The 23,172-nt window shown below is 39.7% G+C and overlaps 1 long non-coding RNA gene across 2 annotated transcripts in view; it reads right to left on the bottom strand.

Annotated features, from left to right (window-relative positions):
• Positions 1–23,172, bottom strand: part of LOC149748562 (uncharacterized) — a 144,782-nt gene that overhangs the window by 8,957 nt on the left and 112,653 nt on the right. For both annotated transcript variants that reach the window (XR_016393992.1, XR_016393991.1), the window contains exon 3: positions 1–23,172. This exon is cut by the window's left edge and continues 8,957 nt beyond it; it is cut by the window's right edge and continues 16,415 nt beyond it. This is a non-coding gene — a long non-coding RNA (uncharacterized LOC149748562).

The raw sequence follows: 23,172 nt of genomic DNA, 5'->3' as shown, positions 1-23,172 counted from the left end.
TATACTCTGGCTTCTGGTGCTTCTGTGACCTGAATTAAAGCAATGGTTGCTACAGTCACTTAAGAATCAGAGGAGGGCTTCCCTGGTGGCACAGTGGCTGAGGGTCCGCCTGCCGATGCAGGGGGCATGGGTTCGTGCCCCGGTCCGGGAGGATCCCACATGCCGCGAAGCGGCTAGGCCCGTGAGCCATGGCCGCTGAGCCTGCGCGTCCAGAGCCTGTGCTCCGCAACGGGAGAGGCCACAACAGTGAGAAGCCCGCGTACCGCAAAAAAAAAAAAAAAAGAATCCGAGGAATTCTACAGTTAATCAAAAGGCTTGGGGCAGAGGGTTATGACTTAAGCATAAAACCCCTTTTGAGTTATTTTTATAGAAAAGCCTGCTCATTTTATCTGTGTACTCTCTTCCTTCTTTTTCAGTACGGCAAAAGAAAGCCATTTAGGGCTTCCCTGGTGGCGCAGTGGTTAAGAATCTGCCTGCCAATTCAGGGGACGCGGGTTCGAGCCCAGGTCCGGGAAGATCCCACATGCCGCGGAGCAACTAAGCCCATGCACCACAACTACTGAAGTCCACAAGCCACAACTACTGAAGCCCGCACACCTAGAGCCCATGCTCCGCAACAAGAGAAGCCACCGCAATGAGGAGCCCACGTACTGCAAGGAAGAGTAGCCCCCGCTCAACACAACTAGAGAAAGCCCACATGCAGCAACAAGACCCAGCGCAGCCATAAATAAATAAATAAATAAATAAATGAAAGCCATTTAATGTTTCTTTGATGGTATGGCTTCTTGCACTGTTTTGGAAATAGTATTTCTGAATATCCTGGTTGGCTAAGTTTAGGAAATACGGGTTTAAACAGAGTTTAAAGGATTTCTTTGCTGCAGAATATTTCAGAGCACTTAAAGTAAGTATATGAATTGAGAATGGAGTTGGGAGGTGGTATAGTACATAGTGTTTTAAAAATTTTTTGAGCACAGAACACTTTTTTCACAAACATGTTATGAAACTATCTGTTGCCAAAATGCACTTCCAGAATTCCTATTTTAAAACTTAAATGGAGATGTGAAAGGTGCATGAAATTGTGATGAATAGCTATGACCTAAGGATATATCTTATAAACTGTCCATTAAAACCTTATATATTAGTGTGAGAGAAATAGGAAGGAGACTGGAGTTATTCAGTAAAGGAACTTGCTTTTTTTCTCTAAAATGTCACAAATAAAAGCTAAGCAACTTAGGATATTTAATTACTTGATTACTTTTTTAAATAAGATTTTATTATAACAGTAATAACCCTGGCAAATTATTTTATGTAAGTATATGTGCTATACACATCTACCTTGTAATTTTTGCCTATAGAATTTTATCACACTGCTCTAAGATAAAAAGATAAAAGCTTTAGCATCAAAGCTAAAACCAAGTGGTTCTGATTTGCCCCAAAAAAGTTGGTATCTGTCACAAATGTGCTAACCCAGGTCATATGTAAAACATCAATATTTCTGAAGTGAACATATACACAGCAAATCACAAGAGTTGGCTAACATAGTCTGAGGTCATTTTACCTCCCAACAGAGAATGATAAAAGGGAATAATAATAGGTTTCGCCTCACTGTAAAAATTTAAACCCTTTTTAATTGGCACTGACAGAAGTAGATTATTCCATTCTATTTTTTAAAATAAACATTTATTTTATGCAGATTTTAAAAGTAATATTTGCTCACTTTAGGAAACCTGGAAATCACTGGACATTATTAGTAGACACAAGACTAAAATAGCCTCCTAAGCTTGCCACCCACTATGGGCATTTTGGTGTACGTCCCTCTTAATACCTATTGTTTCAGAGTTTAGATCATACTGTGTATATTTTGCATCCTACTTGTTTCCTTCACTTACTAATTATCTGAGGCATTTTCTCATGTCTTAAAAACTCTTTGAAAACATCATTTGAAATGGCCGTCTGTGATTTCCAAGCCATTAACACACCCATTATAGAGAGCGCTCAGCAATATGGGCTCTGATTTCTGCCTCTCCTGAGACCTCATCCTGGTGAAACTTCCCTGGCCGCATAGTTAGGACCTTGCCATGGGTGTATAGGCTTTGGGAGCCAGACCACTGACTATCCACTACACAAAAACAAGTATTTTCTTTCACATGGTCAATTTCAAGGGCCAAAGCTGCATTTGTCTCTCAAATTAAAATGTAAAAGGTACCTTACGGCCTAAAACACTATTTGCTTTTGCCAAACTCACCAAACGTAGGAATCATCTGTCCAGTGGCACAAGACAGAAATGGCCGAAACTCCCCTCTGAGCGCTGTGATATTACAAACCCTCAATTCTGAGGGAAGCACACAGCCCAGAATACAGTGAATCACAGGGTGGAGTTTTACTACCAGTAAGTGTATGTGCCTCTGGCCATTTAAAGTCCCTCTTTGTAAATAAATACATCCAGTGGTGAAAAGAAAACAAGTCTTCTTACATTTTTTTTCATGTGATTATGGGTCCCATGAGAAGTAATACAAAAATTCTATTATCGGGCTTCCCTGGTGGCGCAGGGGTTGAGAGTCTGCCTGCCGATGCAGGGGACACGGGTTCGTGCCCCGGTCAGGGAAGATCCCACATGCCGCGGAGCGGGCTCGCTGAGCCTATGCTCTGCAATGGGAGAGGCCACAACAGCGAGAGGCCCACGTACCGCAAAAAAAAAAAAAAAAAAAATTCTATTATCAGTATAGGCCGTGGTGGGGAAGCTCCCTCCAACCATTCAAAATGCCATCCATTAACTAGGATGGGGCCATCTGCTGGAGAGAGAGGGCAGTTCAAGTTGAGCAGGTATTCCTCCTTCCTGGTGGGCTGAGGCTAGAGACCTCCAAACACCTTTTCCAGGGGTCAGGAAGAACCATCAGCAGGAATAACTTTGAACCACTACTCATGTGGGCTGGATATGAACCAGCCCCCTAGAAATGCTGATCTGGACAGAGCAGCGCTAAACTCCAGGCCCTGCCAGCCTCCCACAGCCCTGGCTGCTGACACTTTTATTTGCTGGCATTTACAATGTTGCAGCAGCTCAGCTCTGCTAATGTGGCTGCTTACAACATAGCACTTAGGCAAGGACTTCTTTGGGAGGAAAGCAAAAGGATGCTTCTCTGGGGTAAGAGGCCTCCACCAGTGCCATTCATGCAAAAGGGAACTGCATTGTCTCAAAAGCAAAATCTGAGGATTGACTAGCCCCTAGTGTTTTCTGCTTCCCAAAGATCATGATTATTCATCACACACACACACACGCACACACACACGCACGCACGCACGCATGCACATATCTGTTAAGGCACCTACCATTATTTTTTCCTTGTAATTAAGAAAAGAAATTTGCCATTTAAAACTGCAGCTGCCTCCTAAGGAAAATGGCCCTATTAAATGGAAGATGAGCATCTACTAAAATTGGAGATAGCCCGGTCATTGGCCTGAGCTTTATACACATTAAAGATGGGTGTGGAGTCCAGTTTGGAAGACAGCCTGGAGCAGTAGAGCTTAACCGTGTTGCAAAAGAGACAGAGGGAAGAATTGGGCATTGCCAGCCGTCACTGTGGAGAGAGGCACAGAGGTGTAGGTTATGGAAAAGCAAAGGCAGAGAAGAGGAAGAGACAGGGGCCAGGAGGGAGCCGAAGGCTAGAGCCCTTTGCTGGGAAGTGCACTGGAGAGAAATCCTGATGGTGGATGGTCTAGAAGACTTTTCCCAACAGAGATATCTTCATTTATTTGCTGTGGTATGACCGTGGGACCTGCAAACCTTCAATGAAAATCCTGATAAATCCAACAGCCTTGTTTATTTAGTTGACTGGGAGAGCTAAAATTTTGAGACCTACTGTATCTTAAGTTCCTTGTACTTTACATGTACAAATGAATTGAATTTTTACGAGGGACCACAAGGTAGGTGCTTCTATCAAAATCATCTCCATTTTACAAATAAGGAAACTGAGGCAGAAAGAAGTTAGCAAGCTAGTAAATGGCAGGGGTGGGATTTGAGCTTAGGTGGTGGAGCTCCAAGGCCACATGCACTATACTACTCTATACTAAATTAAGGGACAATAAGAATTCAATGCAAAAGGGAAAATGAGGCAGAAAGTAATAAGCCTTAGAGATAGTCCAAATACCTTAGACAAGGGCAGCCTTGGCCAGCCTTCCCCAGATCATACTGGGTAGGATGATGCTAGCTGATATCTGTGTTATATACCCTTCCTTTCATGATTCATTGATTCAATGCATATTTAATGAACATCCTACAAGGTGCCAGGCCATGTATTTGGCACAAAGAAAATTATGAACAAGGCAGTCCTGGCTCTTGCCCCCATAGAGCTTATAGCCTAAAGGAGAAAGAGACAAATGGGCAATCCTTACCAATATAATTGTGCTATGATAAGGGAAGTGTAATGTGCTTTAGGACACACAGGAGGGGCTCCTAACCCAGACTTAGAAGACCAGGCAAGGATTCCTGGGAAAAAAATCTAAGCTGAGTTCTAAAAACTTAATCAGAGTTAATGAGGAATAAAAAGGGCAAAGAGAATCCCAGGCAAAAGAATCAACATGTGCAAAACCCCACAAACAGAATAGGCCAATAGGTTTGGTAGAGCTGGAACCATTCAGGAGAAAAATGAAAAGAAATATATTTGGATGGGTTATCAGGATCTAGATCATGTCGGCCACACAAAGATATTACACTTTATCACAAGGCCAGTGAAACCGATTATCATATTTTAGGCAAAAGAAGGATATAATGCATTCATTCAACAAATATTTATTGAGCACCTACTACGTGCTAGGCACTACTCTGGATGCTTGGGATAAATTGGTGAACAAATCAAACATCCCAGCCTTACATGGGAGATGGTGAGGGCAGAAAATTAATATCAAACATAAAAAGTAAATTATGTAGAATGTTAGGAGTAGATAGAACTATAAAAAAGAAAAAGCCATGTGGGGTAAAATGGATTGGAAGGGGGGCGGGTGAAGGAAGCATGGCCAGAGGCAATAGTAAATGAACTGTCAGCAGTAGGCCTTATGCAGGCGATAGCTAGCAAAGACTCGAAGAATCTTATTGTTGGTCACTCTGCAACTCACAATCAATATATGCAAACAGATGATTAAATATTCAAAGGAATACTTAGGACTTTTTCATGTCTGCTCTATGCCTACAAAGTCTTGCTTACCTAATCTGAAGTCATAGTCCCATTTTAACTCAGAAACACAAAATCACTTTAGACTATAGACTCCAGAGTCTAGGAAATTACCAAAAGCCAAAATAAACTGAAATTTAGCCCAAACCTCAAGTATTTCCATAAGCTACTAATACCATATGTACTCCTTAGATGTCTTTAACTACCTGAAACCTTCTATATCCCCTTAGCTTCATGTCCATCTCTTCTAAAATATAACAGGTTAAAAATAATTGATTTACATCTGTTTTTCCTATAGCCACCCCAAGGACTTGCTTCCCACTGGAAGACAAAAGCAACCATATTTGGTCAATTTGGTTTCTTTCCCCCCTTTTCTTTCCTGAGTTTATAATTGTCAGGAACAGCTGTGTGCGTTGCCAATGCCTTCCCCCAAACTAACAGGGCTCTGACATACAAAACATCTATTCTGCTTCTAAATTTGTTTTTAATTATATTACAAGATGGAAAAAGAAATGCCTTAGCTGTTAACACTGGCTCGGTGGGGCCGACAGTAGACATAGAGCAGACATGAGGAAATACTTCAAAAAAAGTTTTTTAGCTTGCCATGATTTAATAGCAGATATTCCTGGCTTTGAGTGAACTCTGCAATATCCCTGTGCGACAGAATAAATGACCATCTACCACTATTAATTTTAGGTCATAATGTCTGAAATGCCGCTTCAAAAATAAATGCAGTATTTTCACTTTATTTGGTCAGGTAAATACTATTTTGTCATAATAACTTTACAGCACTGTGTTTCACCTTGTCTTGCCTTGACTACTGAAGGTAATAGGGACCGTTTTATTATGTCCATAAATTGAGTCAATTGACTTATCCTTATATCCTGTTTCCTGAGCTTAACGAGAGATTCTGCATCATTAGGAAAACACACCATCCTGCAGCAGGATCAAAAGCAAAGGAAGCCTGATAATAAGTCATTTTGATTTCAGGGAATGTTCACCAGGCAAACTTTCAATATTCTGGCAGAAGTAAAACAAATACCTATGACTTTGCAAAGCATGGTTTGCTCAGAGCTGTGCTTATGCTGGAGACATCCCAGAAGGGTCCATATACCAAAGAAAAGAAAAAAGAAAACAATCAACCTCTTTGAATATGAGGCACATGTAATGAATCTGTAGATTTAGGTGGTTCAACATACCCACAAAGAGAAAAATCAAAAAAATATTTTTGCAAGGAAACTTTTTGAAAGATTTTTACAGTCACAGTTTTTAAAATTCAGACTAACAATCACAATGATATTCTTGGATTAGATGATATTGCGAGAAATGAATGCTCATGGTAAAGCCAAGCTATTCCTTCTGGAACTTAGAAAACTGTGGGGTCGTTTTGTTTGTTTTTGCTTTCTTCAGTCCCCAAACCCTAGTAGAGTGCCTGGTACCTAGCTCAATAAATAGTTGTATTGTGGCACTGTATTAACCATGACAATGGCAAAGGTGACAGGGTCCTCCATACCGCATTCCTAGGAGGATCAGGACCCAACCCACGAATACTGATGGCAGTGATGACAAGCAATAATTATTTTAAATACTAGCTGTCATAGATTGAACATCTGTACTGTGCTGAGCACTTGCCATAGATTACTTCATTTGCTCTTCCCGACATTTCTATGAGTTAAGTACTACTATTATTTCCACCTTACAAATGAGTAAACGGTAGCTTAGAGAAGTTAGATAATGTACTCAAGTTCACACAGCTTCTAAATGGCATCTGCTTCCAAAGCCTGAGCTCCTGGACACCATACTACATTGGGAATCCAGAGTCCAAATCTTGCAGGCTATCATCCAGAGAAGGCTCACCTGCCAGAAGACACAGATAGCCAGAGGAGGAGTCTGGTGAGAAATGAGCAAAGACCCTAAAGTGCAGAAGAGCCAAAGACAATGGGCAAGGTTGAGCTGAGCAGACAGGTCTCTTGTCGAAGTTACTTTAGCTTCTTGTAAACCACACCCCCAGGAGCTATATTTTGGACCTATTACTTCTCTGGGTCTCTCTCATCTGCTAGGACCACATGGGAATTCCTCTGCAAGGGCCATTGCACTTCCATCCTCATTATTTTATGGAACTTCCAGGTTCTCCCTGAGATCTCTAGACCAAAGAATTCGAAGATCTCCAGCTTCATAATAATAAACTCAACTAGCATAACTACCCTCTAAAGTACTGCCCAAAATACTTAAGTGTTAAGGACCACTGAGACTGGGTAACCTTCAGGCATTCACACTAGAGCCCAGGAGCAACAATATAGGAACCACTTCAGGCTATTGTTACATAAGCCAAGTAAGTTAGGGAATTGAGTGTTTACTAGTGAGTTTTATTCATATTGTAGACCACCAAGGTACACAATTATTTCCATTCTCCACTATACAGAAGTAAAAGTAAGAATCATCTAGTGTTCTGTTGGAGTCATCCAAAACAAATGAAGAATTATAAGCCTAAGTCTGTAAGGAGTCCAAATATAAATTATTAGCTAATGTCCAGGGACGATAGTGGCATGAGCAAACCCCCACCAACTCTACAGCTTCATCTTCCTCCTCCCTCACTCCTCTCTGACCATATGGGACTACTTTCTATTTCCACTTCGGGGCTATGCATGCATTGTTCTTCTGATCGTGTGGCCTTCCCCACTAACGCTCATTACCTGGATAACTCCTGTTATCTTTTCAGGTGCAAAGAAACAAAAACTCAAACTCAACTGGCTCACATAATGATGAATACATTGAAAACTCCAAAGCCAGGGGTGCTCCATGTTGACTTATACAGTTAAGGAAGCCAACAGAAACCCAGATTCTTTCCATCTTCCTGCTCTGCTTTTGGTGAGTGGGCTTTGTCCTCAAGCGAGCTCCACTCAACGTCAGACATGACAACATTCAGAGGCAAAAAAGGTCACCTCTTCCTTGTAAAGAGTGAGGAAACCATTCCCAAAAGCCCTCTAACAGACTTCTTTTTTGTCTGAATAGCCAAAATCATAACATATGCCCTAACACATGCCTAAACCAATCAATGGCAAAGCACTGAGAACACCTTTATTGACTCAGATAAATCAAGACCAGTATCTTGGGGTCACCTCCCCTGCAGCACATGGCTAGATAGAGAAAGGTGGATACATGAAAATATTAATGGAGGAGGGCGATCCTCTAAGGAAGGAAAGGGAAGGGAAGTGGGTGTTTAGTGAGCAATCTATAGGGTCTGTTACAAACAACCCAGAGGGTTTATTCTAGATGTCACTTTCTCAGGAAAAACTTCCCTGAAACCCACTCCAAGCCCAGACTCAGATCTCCCCACCACACGCTATCAAAGAACACTCTACTTTTTCATTATGGAGTTGATCATAATTGTAATTAAATAAATATGTGCCTTAAAACTTAATGTCTTTCTATCTCACCATACTCTCTTGTTTATTATTCTAACCGCAGCACCTGGGATAATACCTCACAGCGATACTGGCCCAAACGGGGTCTCCTTCTACCACTGGGGCTTCACTGCTGTCAAGACTCCACCTCATCCCTTTCCTTCAAGATGTACAATTTTCACTATGTCTGCTCCACAGACTCTAAGATGTTGACAGCAATCAGTCAGCTTAGGGGTCCGTCTGCCTCCATGCCTCACGGCCAGCAGCACTGCTGGCAGTGACATGCCCTGCTCCATCTCCCTTATCCATAAAGGCAGCCTATGTCAGCCCCTGCCAAAAGAGCAGATGGCCAGGCTGTGTCCAGCTTAATCTCCAAAGGAGGTATATTTCCTTTTGCAGCTCACAACCTCCAGGAACAAGTAGCCTATGAAACAGAAATGTGGCACTAGCTAGTCAAAATTTCTCTAAACCTATTTCTCTGGTGGCATCAGGGTAAGATGCATAAACTGTGTTTTATTCCTTCCCTTTGAGAGAACAACTGAGATAGAAACACTTGAGTTCTTTGGAGTCAGACAGACTTTGGAGAATTATTTAATCTTTCTGCATCTCATTTTGCTTATCTTTAAAATGGAGAAAACAATCATTCCCCCATTATGTTGCTGAGAGGCACCACAGGATAATGATTATAAAACATAACAGATGACAGATTTCATTAGTCTTGTTGCACTGACATCTACAGACTGACACTTTTATACTCAAAACTGTGTGAGGCTACCATCCAATGGAAGGGGGGAAGACCTGGTGTTGCAGGCCTCAGATTGCACATTGTTCACTAGAAATAAAATGACAACTGTGATTCTGCCACGGCTGGTTGGCCAGGCCCAGACGGCGCTTCCTAAAGAAGCTGAAGAAGTCTTCTGTGTTTAGAATGCCTTGAGAAACTCCACATTTAGAAATTAAATCTAAGAGTAAGAGTCCAAAGGGGCTTCCAGTTAACACACTTTAAAGAAACAATATCTAGCCCAGGAATCATGATCATGAGAACTTAGTCATTTTTTTCTAGAAGTTTATACCTTCCCCTTGTTATCCCATACCTTTACCATTAAAGGGACTGGGTGCTTATCTTCAAAGTCAGCTGGAAGTCAGGAGATTGAGGAGATTGTATCTCACTCTATAGCTATCTTCTGGAAAAAAAGAATAGCAGGATAAAAGGTGGCTGGTGGCTACTTTTACAAGTAGAGGAGAACAGCCTGCATCACTGGGCTGAAACAAAGAGGAAAAGAAAGGCTTGTCAAGTCCACTAGCAGGAGTGACTATCCCCTCTGAAGGTTTTCAAGACCACTGCTCCCTGATAGCAACACACCCTTCCAATCAGTGCCTTCTCTTGCCCTCGTGGATGTGGCAATGCCATGCTCTCTCAGGTCAGTCTTAAGCTGTGCTGGATGAAGGATGAAGGATGGACACTCCTTGTGTAAATGGACTGCTCCTCTCTAACCATGGATCCCTCACCCCTGCACCCTGCAGAAGTGCAGCCAACATTTTAAGAGATCACATTCTATGAATGCAGTGATTCCAACCTGAAGAGCTCAAGAAAAGACATGGTTGGAAGATGTGTTGTTCCACAGTTATGCCATAAACTTAAGACTGGGAAATTTAGAACTATGAGAAAATGATCATTTGCATTTTCCTGCATACCCTGGGTAAGACTTGCATCTGTAGTCATCAAAGAAGCGCAGTATAATCAGAGAGTCATTGAAAGCCAGTATGCAAGGATGCAAGGTAAATGACACCATGTCATGAGTAATAACATAACCAGCATTGAAATAAATGGTGTTAGGGTACTGCAGTTAGGTGTTCCGTTTCAGTGCAAAAGTTCTGAAGAGTCATGTCATTGTGAGTAATAACAACACTGCCAGTTTTTTATTGCATAGGAGATACAAAATTAGCCAGGAACAATGAAATTAATAATAAAGAACATGAAGAGATGCCTGTGCAATGACTAGACAATACACAAATAGGACCTCTTCTATAACCATTATTCTAAATCTTCATCAATAAATCACTTTACTTCACATAGGCCCATGGATTTTGTAATACATTTGTAATCAAACTGCATAGATAGATAGGGGTCCTATAAAAACATATTTGCCCAAGTCCCCATACACCCTCCAAAAAGCCGGAAGCTCCGTCTTCAATCCTCCACTTCTACCATAGAAATAAAGTTTTAGTTGAACACATGATCACATAAAGACAATATTTCCCAGCCTCCCTAGTTGTGAAGAATGGCCATTTGACACTTTTTCTCTAAAAAAGAAATGTGCAGGCACTCCTTTGACCCTTTGCCTGCCCCTGCTGGTGGAATATGATGAAGACTGAAGCATTCTTGGAACCCAGAAATGGAATCCTGGGGTTAGGATGTAGAGTCACACTACCAGCACTGGCTCTCCTATCTCTAGACTACCCGGTGAAACAGAAATAAATTCCTGTTTTATTTAAGCCACTGTATTTTGAGGTCTCCTTGAGACAGCAATTTATTGAGGTCAGACAAAAAGACTGTGGAGAATAAATCTAGGATTCAGTTTTAGACTTAAGTTTGAAATTCCTACGAAATATCAAAATGGTCATGTCAGATGAATAGTTGGAGCCACAGTTTGAAGCTCATAAGAAAGATCTATGTTAAAGGCATAAATGCAAGCACTGTCAGCATACAGATTTTAACCAACCTTATTGAGGCATAACTTACAATAAATTGCACCTATTTAATGTGTTCAATTTCATAGGCTTTGACTGATGTATACACCTATGAAACCGCCACACAATATACAGAACTTTTCATCACCCCAAAAGCTTTCCTCGTGGTCTTTTGCAGACCATCCCTCCCTCTGCTCCCAGCCTCAAGTAATGTTGATTGGCTTTTGTCACTATAGATTAGCCTACATTTTCTAAAATTTTAAATAAGAAGAATCAAAGTATGTACTTTTTTATGTCAGTCTCCTTTCACTTAGCATAAGGCATCCATGTATAGATAGTACATTTTGTTTATCCATTTACCTATTGATGGACTTTGGGGTTGGTTCCAGTTTGGGGCTATTGTAAATGAAGCTGCCATGAACATTTATGTAGAAGTCTTTGCGTGGACCTGTGTTTCCATATAGATGGATTTTGAATCTTTAGGATTTAAGAAAAAAATAAAGTCTAGGACCAAGCTCTGAGATATTCTATGTAGAGTTTGAACAGAAGAGAAGTTCCTAAGACAGAGTTGGATAGAAAGGCCAGTGTAGTAAAAGAAAGCTAGTTAAATATAGTGTCATTGAAGCCAAGAGAAAAGGTATTTCAAAATGGCAGGAGTTGACATCTCTGATAAATGCTGCTGTAAAGCAAAATAGGATGTGAGGGCTTCCCTGGTGGCGCAGTCGTTGAGAGTCCGCCTGCCGATGCAAGGGACATGGGTTCGTGCCCCAGTCCGGGAAGATCCCACATGCCGCAGAGCGGCTGGGCCTGTGAGCCATGGCCACTGAGCCTGTGCTCTGCAACAGGAGAGGCCACAACAGTGAGAGGCCCGCATACCGCAAAAAAAAAAAAAAAAAAAAAGGATGTGAACTAAAAAGTGTCAATTAAATTTGATAACATGAATGTGATTGACAATGGAGAGGTTGATGGACTAGAGGTCTTAATGAAGTACTGCTGAGTGAAAGCAGGGAGGAAAGGAAGTAGGGGTTGAAGAGTGGCATATTTGAGTAAGTGACTTCAGGGTAATGCAATCTCTGGCAATAAGTCTAGAAAGTGACTATGGAAGTGAGTGGCTAAGTCAGAGTGGAAGAGAAAGCCATCATGAATGTGGAGGTCAAGAAACTGAGGTATGGGGTGTCTGCTGTACAGGTTGCCCACAGTGAATTTGCCAAAGGCAAAAGCAAGAGTTAGGCTAAAAAAGAATGCTGATGACAAGCATGCTTGTCTCTAGGAAAAAGTCAGACTCCCTGGTCAAGATGAACTAGGTGTAGGAGGGGAAAATTCTAGGAGGGGAGTGGTCCATAAACACATGAATACAGGCTGTAGGATCACTGCAGCAGGTCTTGGAGTTCCACCTCAAATTCAAAAGATGTGCAAATCCATGAGTCGGAGGGCAGGGTAGGAATCTGGTTTTTATGGAAGCTCTTAATTGGTTAGAAAGCTATTCTTGTGACATTAATGTCTTAACAAAAGAATACTAGAGAAAATCTATGTTTCTGCTATTTCCAGCACAAGTTGTTCATGTAGCCCAAGTACCAATCCTATGAGATACAGCCACCATTATTTTATATTTATTACTGTACTTAATCTTTTAAGAAAACAGGATTAACTTTCAGATTAAACACCATGTAAATGTTGCACTGTACTTTAATTAAAATGAATAAGCTAATTAAACCAGAAAAAAAGTTCAAGTAAACCCTTGGGAGTGTAGCATTAAAGGATATACCCTGTGTTAATGCTTTGTGATGTGAGTAAAGATTATAGCACATTAGAGATAAATATTAGCTGGCTTTTAAAGACTCCTGGATCATATATCACACTATTAATGGTTAGCTTATATTAATTATGTCTGTAGACCAAAGCAATATTTGCCAATTATATGATATATGGTATATTATAACATGACTAAATTCTGAATAGCATTGTTAGTATAGATGTGAACTCTCCTTTTCAATTCAGATTTCTGGGAATTCTTGTGTTTTGTTAATGCCCATGGAAATGAGCCTTTTTAAAAGGAAAAGCTAACAACAACTTTGTCAAAGTAAAGGCAGAAATGCATTCATTCCATCCTGCTTGTTACACTAGGATCGTAAGTGTGTAAGGGTTCCACTGGAGCTATTACTACCAAGTAAGAGGAAGTGCCTGGTAGCTCTCAATGAGCATTCAGTCCACAGTTCATTGCCACTGAAGTCAGGCCATGGTCTGCTGTGTAAATGTGCACTGCGGGGCTCTTTAACACACAGATTATGGGTACAATAGGCCATTGCTGCTCTTCTCTGCATAAACACATTCCTGAGAGATTTAAATATGTATACTATTGCTCAAACAGTGTAATTTCTGGGATTGTTCTTATCAATAAAATCACACAGCTTTAATGGGGACTTTCTCAATTTGCAAATGAGTGATTTCTCCACTAAACTATGAATATAGCAATCCACTGAGATTAACTGTATCCAAACACATTTCACAGTTTGTCCTTAATGTGAATTAAGACACTTAGTGTGGATTCTTGATAATTCCTACAACAGTCTCTTTGAACTAAATTGATTCTGAGATCATGGATTGGCGAATGGATGGATGGGTAGATAGATGGATAGGTAGACAGATAGACAGGAGTGGAGGTAGCAGTGGGCACCAATCACTGACTGGTGGTCTTGGAGTCCTCTTTTCTATGTAGGACCATCCATTATTTACAGACAGCCGGCAGAGTATCCTGCAGAGTCCTCCTTCAAATAACCAGCTGTGTAAATTAAACAGAAGCCACATGCCAGGAACTGGTAGGATATCTATCCAAATGCCTCCTAGTCACTTCTCAGTAGTCTCAGTTACACATAGCCCACATCCTTATCAGAGTCAGCCTCTACAACACCCACTCTTAAAACGGCTGTCCAGATAGTCTGTATGCATATGATTAATCTCAGCCAATATATCATTCACAGTTGAACACACTTTTAATCTATTTACTTAATAAACCTTCTGTGTCATTTCAAACTTACAAATACACAGGAGAGAAACATTTGAAAAAGCCCTTCCCCATTCACTCCCAACAATTTTACTAAACTGCAGGGATGCCTTACAATCTGAACTGCATTCTGCATCCTGCAAATCACTGAAAAATTTGTAGGCTTTCATCAGCCACTACAAAAACTGAGCTGAGCTAAGTTTGTTTTCGCTGCTTGCAAATTTGACTACATATTACTTTTATTGTTAGCATTATTATATTGCAGTTTTATAGCCTCTATTTTCTGAGAAGTTGAAAGAATTTAATCTTTCCCCCTTCAAGATCACTTTTCATTTTCCAGAGAATTGAAGAAAAATGGAAGATAAGGAGAAGAGGAAAAACTACAATAAAAAGAAGGGGGGGAGGAAAGGAAAATGAAGAGGAAGTAATATTTAGAACAAGTCCTTGCTACAAGTATCAATGGACTCCCACATTATAAGAAATGTGTTTAAACCCAATTCTTATATGTGTCATTTAGGTACTAATAAATAATTCTTTACCTTAATATACTTGTTTCTTTCAAAGCAATTTTATATAATAATAATAATAGCTAACATATATTGAATGCTTACTATGTTCCAGGCATTGCTCTAAGTGTCGGACATATAGTAATTCATTGTTCACAACAACCCTATGATGTAGATACTGTTTTATTATCCGAATTTTATAGATGAGGGAAGTGAGGCACTGAGAGGTTGAGTAACTACCCCTAGGTCACACACCACTAGGAAACAAGGGAGTTGGGGTTTCCCTTCCATTACCACCATACCCTTGAGGTGGATAGGAGTATCATTTCCTTACAGGTGAGGCCCAGAGGCCACATGATTAGCCCAAGGCTACAGATAACAGCAGATCTAGTTATAGAAGAACCACAATTGGGACCAGGTTTCTACACCAAAATTGTCAGTTTCCCAGAAGGTCCTATTAACAATCATCTTGTTTTACACAACACAAGCTAGAAATGGCTTCTGTTTCTTTGAGATGTCTGAGATGTTGAGAAGGATTATCAAGGAAATTCAGGGGACCAGCTGCACATGAACAATGCAAGACAGAACCTCCCCACTGTCACTGAATTTAGAAAGCACTGAAGGACCTGTGGAACAAAAACCACATGCACAGAAAGATACACAGGATGAAAAGGCAGAGAGCTATGTACCAGATGAAGGAACAAGATAAAACAACTAAATGAAGTGGATATAGGAAACCTTCCAAAAAAAGAATAATGATAGTGAAGATGATCCAGGACCTCAGAAAAAGAATGGAGGCAAAGATCGAGAAGATGCAAGAAATGCTTAACAAAGACCTAGAAGAATTAAAAAACAAAGACCTAGAAGAATTAAAAAACAAACACCTAGAAGAATTAAAGAACAAACAAACAGAGATGAACAATACAATAACTGAAATGAAAAATACACTAGAAGAGGGCTTCCCTGGTGGCGCAGTGATTGGGAGTCCACCTGCTGATGCAGGGGACACGGGTTCGTGCCCCGGTCCGGGAGGATCCTGCATGCCGCGGAGCGGCTGGGCCCGTGAGCCATGGCTGCTGGGCCTGCACGTCCGGAGCCTGTGCTCCACAGCAGGAGAGGCCACAACGGTGAGAGGCCCGCATACAGAAGAAAAAAAAAAAAACCACTAGAAGCAATCAGAGGCAGAATAACTGAGGCAGAAGAAAGGATAAGTAACGGGGAAGACAGAATGGTGGAATTCACAGCCGCGGAACAGAATAAAGAAAAAAGAATGAAAAGAAATGAAGACAGCCTAAGAGACCTCTGGAACAACATTAAACGCAACAACATTTGCATTATAGGGGTCCCAGAAGGAGAAGAGAGAGAGAAAGGACCGGAGAAAATATTTGAAGAGATTACAGTCGAAAACTTCCCTAACATGGGAAATGAAATAGCCACCCAAGTCTAGGAAGCGCAGAGAGTCCCAGGCAGGATAAACCCAAGGAGAAACATGCCGAGACACATAGTAATCAAACTGACAAAAATTAAAGACAAAGAAAAATTATTGAAAGCAACAAGGGAGAAATGACAAATAACATACAAGGGAACTCCCATAAGGTTAACAGCTGATTTCTCAGCAGAAACTCTACAAGCCAGAAGGCAGTGTTATGATATAATTAAAGTGATGACAGGGAAGAACCTACAACCAAGATTACTCTACTCGGCAAAGATCTCATTCAGATTCGACAGAGAAATCAAAAGCTTTACAGACAAGCAAAAGCTAAGAGAATTCAGCACCAACAAACCAGCTCTACAACAAATGCTAAAGGAACTTCTCTAACTGGAAAACACAAGAGAAGAAAAGGACTTACAAAAACAAATCCATAACAATTAAGAAAATGGTAATAGGAACATAAATATCGATAGTTACCTTAAACATGAATGGATTAAATGCTCCAACCAAAAGACACAGTCTCACTGAATGGATACAAAAACAGGACCCATATATATGCTGTCTACAAGAGACCCACTTCATAACTACGGACACATACAGACTGAAAGTGAGGGGATGGAAAAAGATACTCCATGCAAATGGAAATCAAAAGAAAGCTGGAGTAGCAATACTCATATCAGATAAAATAGACCTTAAAATAAAGAATGTTACAAGAGGCAAGGAAGGACACTACATAATGATCAAGGCACCAATCCAAGAAGAAGATATAACAATTATAAATATATATGCACCCAACATAGGAGCACCTTAATACATAAGGCAACTGCTAACAGCTATAAAGAGGAAACTGACAGTAACACAATGATAGTGGGGGAATTTAACACCTCATACCAATGGACAGATCATCCAAAAAGAAAATTAATAGGGAAACACAAGCTTTAAATGACACAATAGACCAGTTAGATTTAATTGATATTTATAGGACATTCCATCCAAAAACAGCAGATTACACTTTCTTCTCAAGTGCACACAGAAAATTCTCCAGGATAGATCACATCTTGGGTCACAAGTCAAGCTCAATAAATTTAAGAAAATTGAAATCATATCAAGCACCTTTTCTAACCACAACACTATGATATTAGAGATCAATTACAGGGAAGAAAACATAAAAAACACAAAAAAATGGAGGCTAAACTATACGTTACTAAATAACCAAGAGATCACTGAAGAAGTCAAAGAGGAAATAAAAAAATACCTAGAGACAAATGACAATGAAAACATGATGATCCAAAACCTATGATATGCAGCAAAAGCAGTTCTAAGAGGGAAGTTTATATCAATACAAGCCTACCTCAAGACACAAGAAAAATCTCAAATTAACAATCTAACCTTAAACCTAAAGGAACTAGAGAAAGAAGAACAAACAAAACCCAAAGTTAGCAGAAGGAGAGAAATCATAAAGATCAGAGCAGAAATAAATGAAATAGAAACAAAGAAAACGATAGCAAAGATCAATAAAACTAAAAGCTGGTTCTTTGAGAAGATAAACAAAATTGATAAACCATTAGCCAGACTCATCAAGAGGGAGAGGACTCAAATCAATAAAATTAGAAATGAAAAAGGAGAAGTTACAACAGACATCGCTGGAATACATAGCATCCTAAGAGACTACTACAAGCAACTCTATGCCAATAAAATGGACAGCCTGGAAGAAATGGACAAATTCTTAGAAAGGTATAACCTTCCAAGACTGAACCAGGAAGAAGCAGAAAATATGAACATACCAATCACAAGTAATGAAATTGAAACTGTGATTAAAAATCTTCCAACAAACAAAAGTCCAGGACCAGATGGCTTCACAGGTGAATTCTATCAAACATTTAGAGAAGAGCTAACACCCATCCTTCTCAAGCTCTTCCAAAAAATTGCGGAGGAAGGAACACTCCCAAACTCATTCTATTAGGCCACCATCACCCTGATACCAAAACCAGACAAAGATACTACAAAAAAAGAAAATTACAGACCAATATCACTGACGAATATAGATGCAAAATTCCTCAACAAAATACTAGCAAACAGAATCCAACAACACATTAAAAGGATCATACACCATGATCAAGTGGGATTTATCCCGGGGATGAAGGATTCTTCAATATACGCAAATATATTAATATGATACACCATATTAACAAATTGAAGAGTAAAAGCCATATGATCATCTCAACAGATCCAGAAAAAGCTTTTGACAAAATTCAACACCCATTTATGATAAAAACTCTCTAGAAAGTGGGCATAGAGGGAACCTACCTCAACATAATAAAGGCCATATATGACAAACCCACAGCAAACATCATTCTCAATGGTGAAAAACTGAAAGCATTTCCTCTAAGATCAGGAACAAGACAAAGACGTCCACTCTCACCACTATTATTGAACATAGTTTTGGAAGTCCTAGCCATGGCAATCAGAGAAGAAAAAGAAATAAAAGGAATACAAATTGGAAAAGAAGTAAAACTGCCACTGTTTGCAGATGACATGATACTATACATAGAGAATCCTAAAGATGCCACCAGAAAACTACTAAAGGTAATCAATGAATTTGGTAAAGTTGCAGGATACAAAATTAATGCACAGAAATCTCTTGAATTCCTATACACTAATGATGAAAAACTGAAAGAGAAATTAAGGAAACATTCCCATTTACCATTGCAACAAAAAGAATAAAGTACCTAGGAATAAACCTACTTAAGGAGACAAAAGACCTGTATGCAGAAAACTAAGACACTAAAAGACACTGATGAAAGAAATTAAAGATGATACCAACAGATGGAGAGATATACCATGTTCTTGGATTGGAAGAATCAATATTGTGAAAATGACTATACTACCCAAAGCCATCTACAGATTCAATGCAATCCCTATCAAATTAACCAATGGCATTTTTTACAGAACTAGAACAAAAAATCTTAAAATTTCTATGGAGACACAAAAGACCCTGAATAGCCAAACAGTCCTGAGGGAAAAAAATGGTGGTGGAGGAATCAGGCTCCCTGACTTCACACTATACTACAAAGCTACAGTTATCGAGACAATATGGTACTGGCACAAAACCAGAAATATAGACCAATGGAACAGGATAGAAAGCCCAGAGATAAACCCACACACTTACGGTCAACTAATCTATGACAAAGGAGGCAAGGATATACAATGGAGAAAAGACAGTCTCTTCAATAAGTGGTGCTGGGAAAACTGGACAGCTACATGTAAAAGAATGAAATTAGGGGCTTTCCTGGTGGCGCAGTGGTTGCAAGTCCACCTGCCGATGCAGGGGACGCGGGTTCGTGTCCCAGTCCAGGAAGATCCCACATGCCGCGGAGCGGCTGGGCCCGTGAGCCATGGCCACTGAGCCTGCGTGCCCAGAGCCTGTGCTCCGCAACGGGAGAGGCCACAGCAGTGGGAGGCCCGCGTGCCGCAAAAAAAAAAAAAAAAAAAGAATGAAATTAGAACACTCCCTAACACCACACACAAAAATGAACTCAAAATGGATTACAGACCTAAATGTCAGACTGGACACTATAAAACTCTTAGAGGAAAACATAGGAAGAACACTCTTTGACATAAATCACAGCAAGATCTTTTCTGATCCACCTCCTAGAGTAATGGAAATAAAAACAAAAATAAACAAATGGGACCTAATGAAACTTAAAAGTTTTTGCACAGCAAAGAAAACTACAAACAAGACGAAAAGACAACCCTCAGAATGGGAGAAAATATTTGCAAACATATCAACAGACAAAGGATTAATCTCCAAAATATATAAACAGCTCATGCAGCTCATTATTAAAAAAACAAACAACCCAATCAAAAAATGGGCAGAAAACCTAAATAGACATTTCCCCAAAGAAGATATATAGATGGCCAAGAGGCATATGAAAAGCTGCTTAACATCACTAATCATTAGAGAAATGCAAATCAAAACTACAATGAGGTATCACCTCACACCAGTTAGAATGGGCATCATCAGAAAATCTACAAGCAACAACTGCTGAAGAGGGTGTTGAGAAAAGGGAACCCTCTTGAACTGTTGGTGGGAATGTAAATTGATACAGCCACTATGGAGAACAGTATGGAAGTTCCTTAAAGAACTAAAAATAGAATTACCATATGACCCAGTGATCCCACTACTGGGCATATACCCAGAGAAAACCATAATTCAAAAAGACACATGCACCCCAATGTTCATTGCAGCACTATTTACAATAGCCAGGTCATGGAAGCAACCTAAATGCCCATCGACAGACGAATGGATAAAGAAGATGTGGTACATACATACAATGGAATATTACTCAGCCATAAAAAGGAATGAAATTGAGCCATTTGTAGAGACGTGGATGGATCTAGAGACTGTCATACAGAGTGAAGTAAGTCAGAAAGAGAAAAACATATATCTTATATTAACGCATATATGTGGAACCTAGAAAAATGGTACAGATGAAACCAGTTTGCAGGGCAGAAGTTGATACACAGATGTAGAGAACAAATGTATGGACACCAAGGGGGGAAAGCCGGAGGGGGTGGGGATGGTGGTGTGCTGAATTGGGCGATTGGGATTGATATGTATACACTGATGTGTATAAAATTGATGACTAATAAGAACCTGCTGTATAAAAAAAGAAAGCACTGCAGGGACGATGAAATCATAGGCAGGCTGATGAGACCTGTTGAGAGAATAATCTCATGGCCCCTACCAGGAATACCTGCTGTCACCAAGAAACCCCTGTTTTTATGAAAGCTCAGGCCAAGCTGGTGTAGAGAAAGACCCTCTGAACTCCCGAAGTTCCAATGAACTATGATACTATGGACAAGTCATTTCATCTGAGTGTTAGGTACATGATTATTAAAAATAAAATAAAGTAAAATAAAATAAAGGCATATGGTTGGTTAAGCTCATCTCTTAACACTTCTCATTATCTTACATTTGTGATTCTAAAAATGATACCCCGCATTACAAGTGGAAAAACTGAGGTAAAAGCTAAAAGACTTTCTTAGGGCCAAAGGAAATCCCAGGACCAAATTTGCTAAATTTACAGATACTTTCTAGACACAAAAATGAAAGATTGTAATAATTAGCTACTTGCTACTTATCAGATACTTTTTAAAAAAGGAATTTGTGTAAATAAAATTTATTCCTATTTAGCTACAAATTATTTTTTAAAATGTTGTATACTGAAATGTGATACTGTCCTGTATTTTTTTTTGACCATGCTAATGGTTCTGTAGGTAAGGTTAATGAGATAATTAGTTTTATATCATAAATCCACCCATATAAAGATTGTTTCCTTTTATTGTTCTAATTCAAAAACAATTAATGTTCTAATCTTCATACAAAGTAGCTCAAATTTGGAATGATTAGAACTAAGGCAGTTATCACAGTCAATAAAAGGGTTAGGATCCCATAATAATAAAATGAAATATTAAAAGTGCCAGTAATTATTCAAAACTCTGCTTGTGTGTGTGTGTGTGTGTGTGTGTGTGTGTGTAAGAGAAAGAGATGGACAGAGATAGAGACAGAAGGAGAATGAGAATAAATATGTCAGGGTTTCCAGAAAGAGAGTAGTAGTACATGAGACATTTACAAAACCCTTGCTGATTTTTGAGTCAGCCATTTTTGCTTCTGTCAACATTCAACATCCTGCATTTGGTCATGTTGGATTGCCTAGTGTTAACACACTGACTTTATCTGGTTCATCATTGCTGGCTCCTTCCTAAGAAAGGAGGCTGTGTTAAGAAGGAACATACTGGGAAACTCTGCTCATTCACCCAAACTGTCTCACATTAAAATTTCTTGAAAAAGTATATTGAATGTCATTTTAAAGGTAATAAATTTGCAATGGACTAAAGAAAAAGTCATTCCATAAGGATGAGTGATAGTTGGTTTCCAGTTGCTCACCTCTACTCAGTTTGCCAATCCCTAGAAAACACAAGTACTCCTAGAGACACAGGCAATCAAGGGAATAGAACATTGCTCTTTGCAGCTGGACTTAGGTGAGCCACTGTTCTCAACTCATTGTGCTAAAGAAGCCACTTCTCATGTGCCTCAGGTGAATTCACAAACCCCTGCCATTTATTACCCAAGCATGATGACTGGATGAAAGAAAATAAGTAGATCAATGTAAACTCATCATCACTTCCAGGAAATAGACACAACTTATGCCTTGCTAGACTTTATACATAAAAAGGAGCCTATTTTTTTAAGTCACTCCTACTTAAATTTCAGTAATAATAATTGAGATGAGAGACTCCAATGTGTCACTCATGTTTAAACAGTCGAATTGCTAATTAGAGAAACAACACGATAATTTATTATAATAAAGTTAGACCAGATACTATTCCTTCCACTACAGTTACCAAAAGACTAAGCAAAGGTGAGTACTGGCCTACACATTAGTGTAGGTCATTAGAATGACCACGGCTCTTTACAACTCACCAGAATCATGGAAATGTTCTGAGTCTGATCTTAAGTCCTTGGAAAATAGAATACTCTTAAAATAGTGCAATTCAACAAAGCAAGCCCAGGAGCAACAGAACTGGAGCTACTCAGTAAATACTGTTGGGCTCTGAAAGAATGGCGCCAAGCCATGGGCCTCACAGCATGTTTCCTACTCCAAATGGCAAGCCCTTTTAAAGCTATACATCTCCTTCAATCCATTTATCCATCAGCAATAAAACTGCTTTGATGGGATTGATTTAATACTAGGGAGAGTGCTGAATTTGATGAATGCATGACAGCTACTTATTTTGGCCTCTTTTGCAAAGCTAGAGCTAGCATTGTTTGGTTCTTTTGCATAGCTGTAGCTAGCTCTAAATGGAAATTCTATTTCTTCCCTTTGTTTCATTTATCAGAACATACTCAAGGTAACTGTTACAGAGAGCAGGAAAGAAATGGCTCCTGGAACCCTTTTGGCACAGAGGG

The sequence above is a fragment of the Delphinapterus leucas genome, chromosome 8 (genome assembly GCF_059928025.1).
Source record: "Delphinapterus leucas isolate spDelLeu-1000000601 "Yukka" chromosome 8, BTC_Dleu_Yukka2, whole genome shotgun sequence".
Classification (NCBI taxonomy): domain Eukaryota; kingdom Metazoa; phylum Chordata; class Mammalia; order Artiodactyla; family Monodontidae; genus Delphinapterus; species Delphinapterus leucas.
Note: the sequence above shows the minus strand (reverse complement) of the source record. Positions and strands in the feature narration are given on the sequence as shown.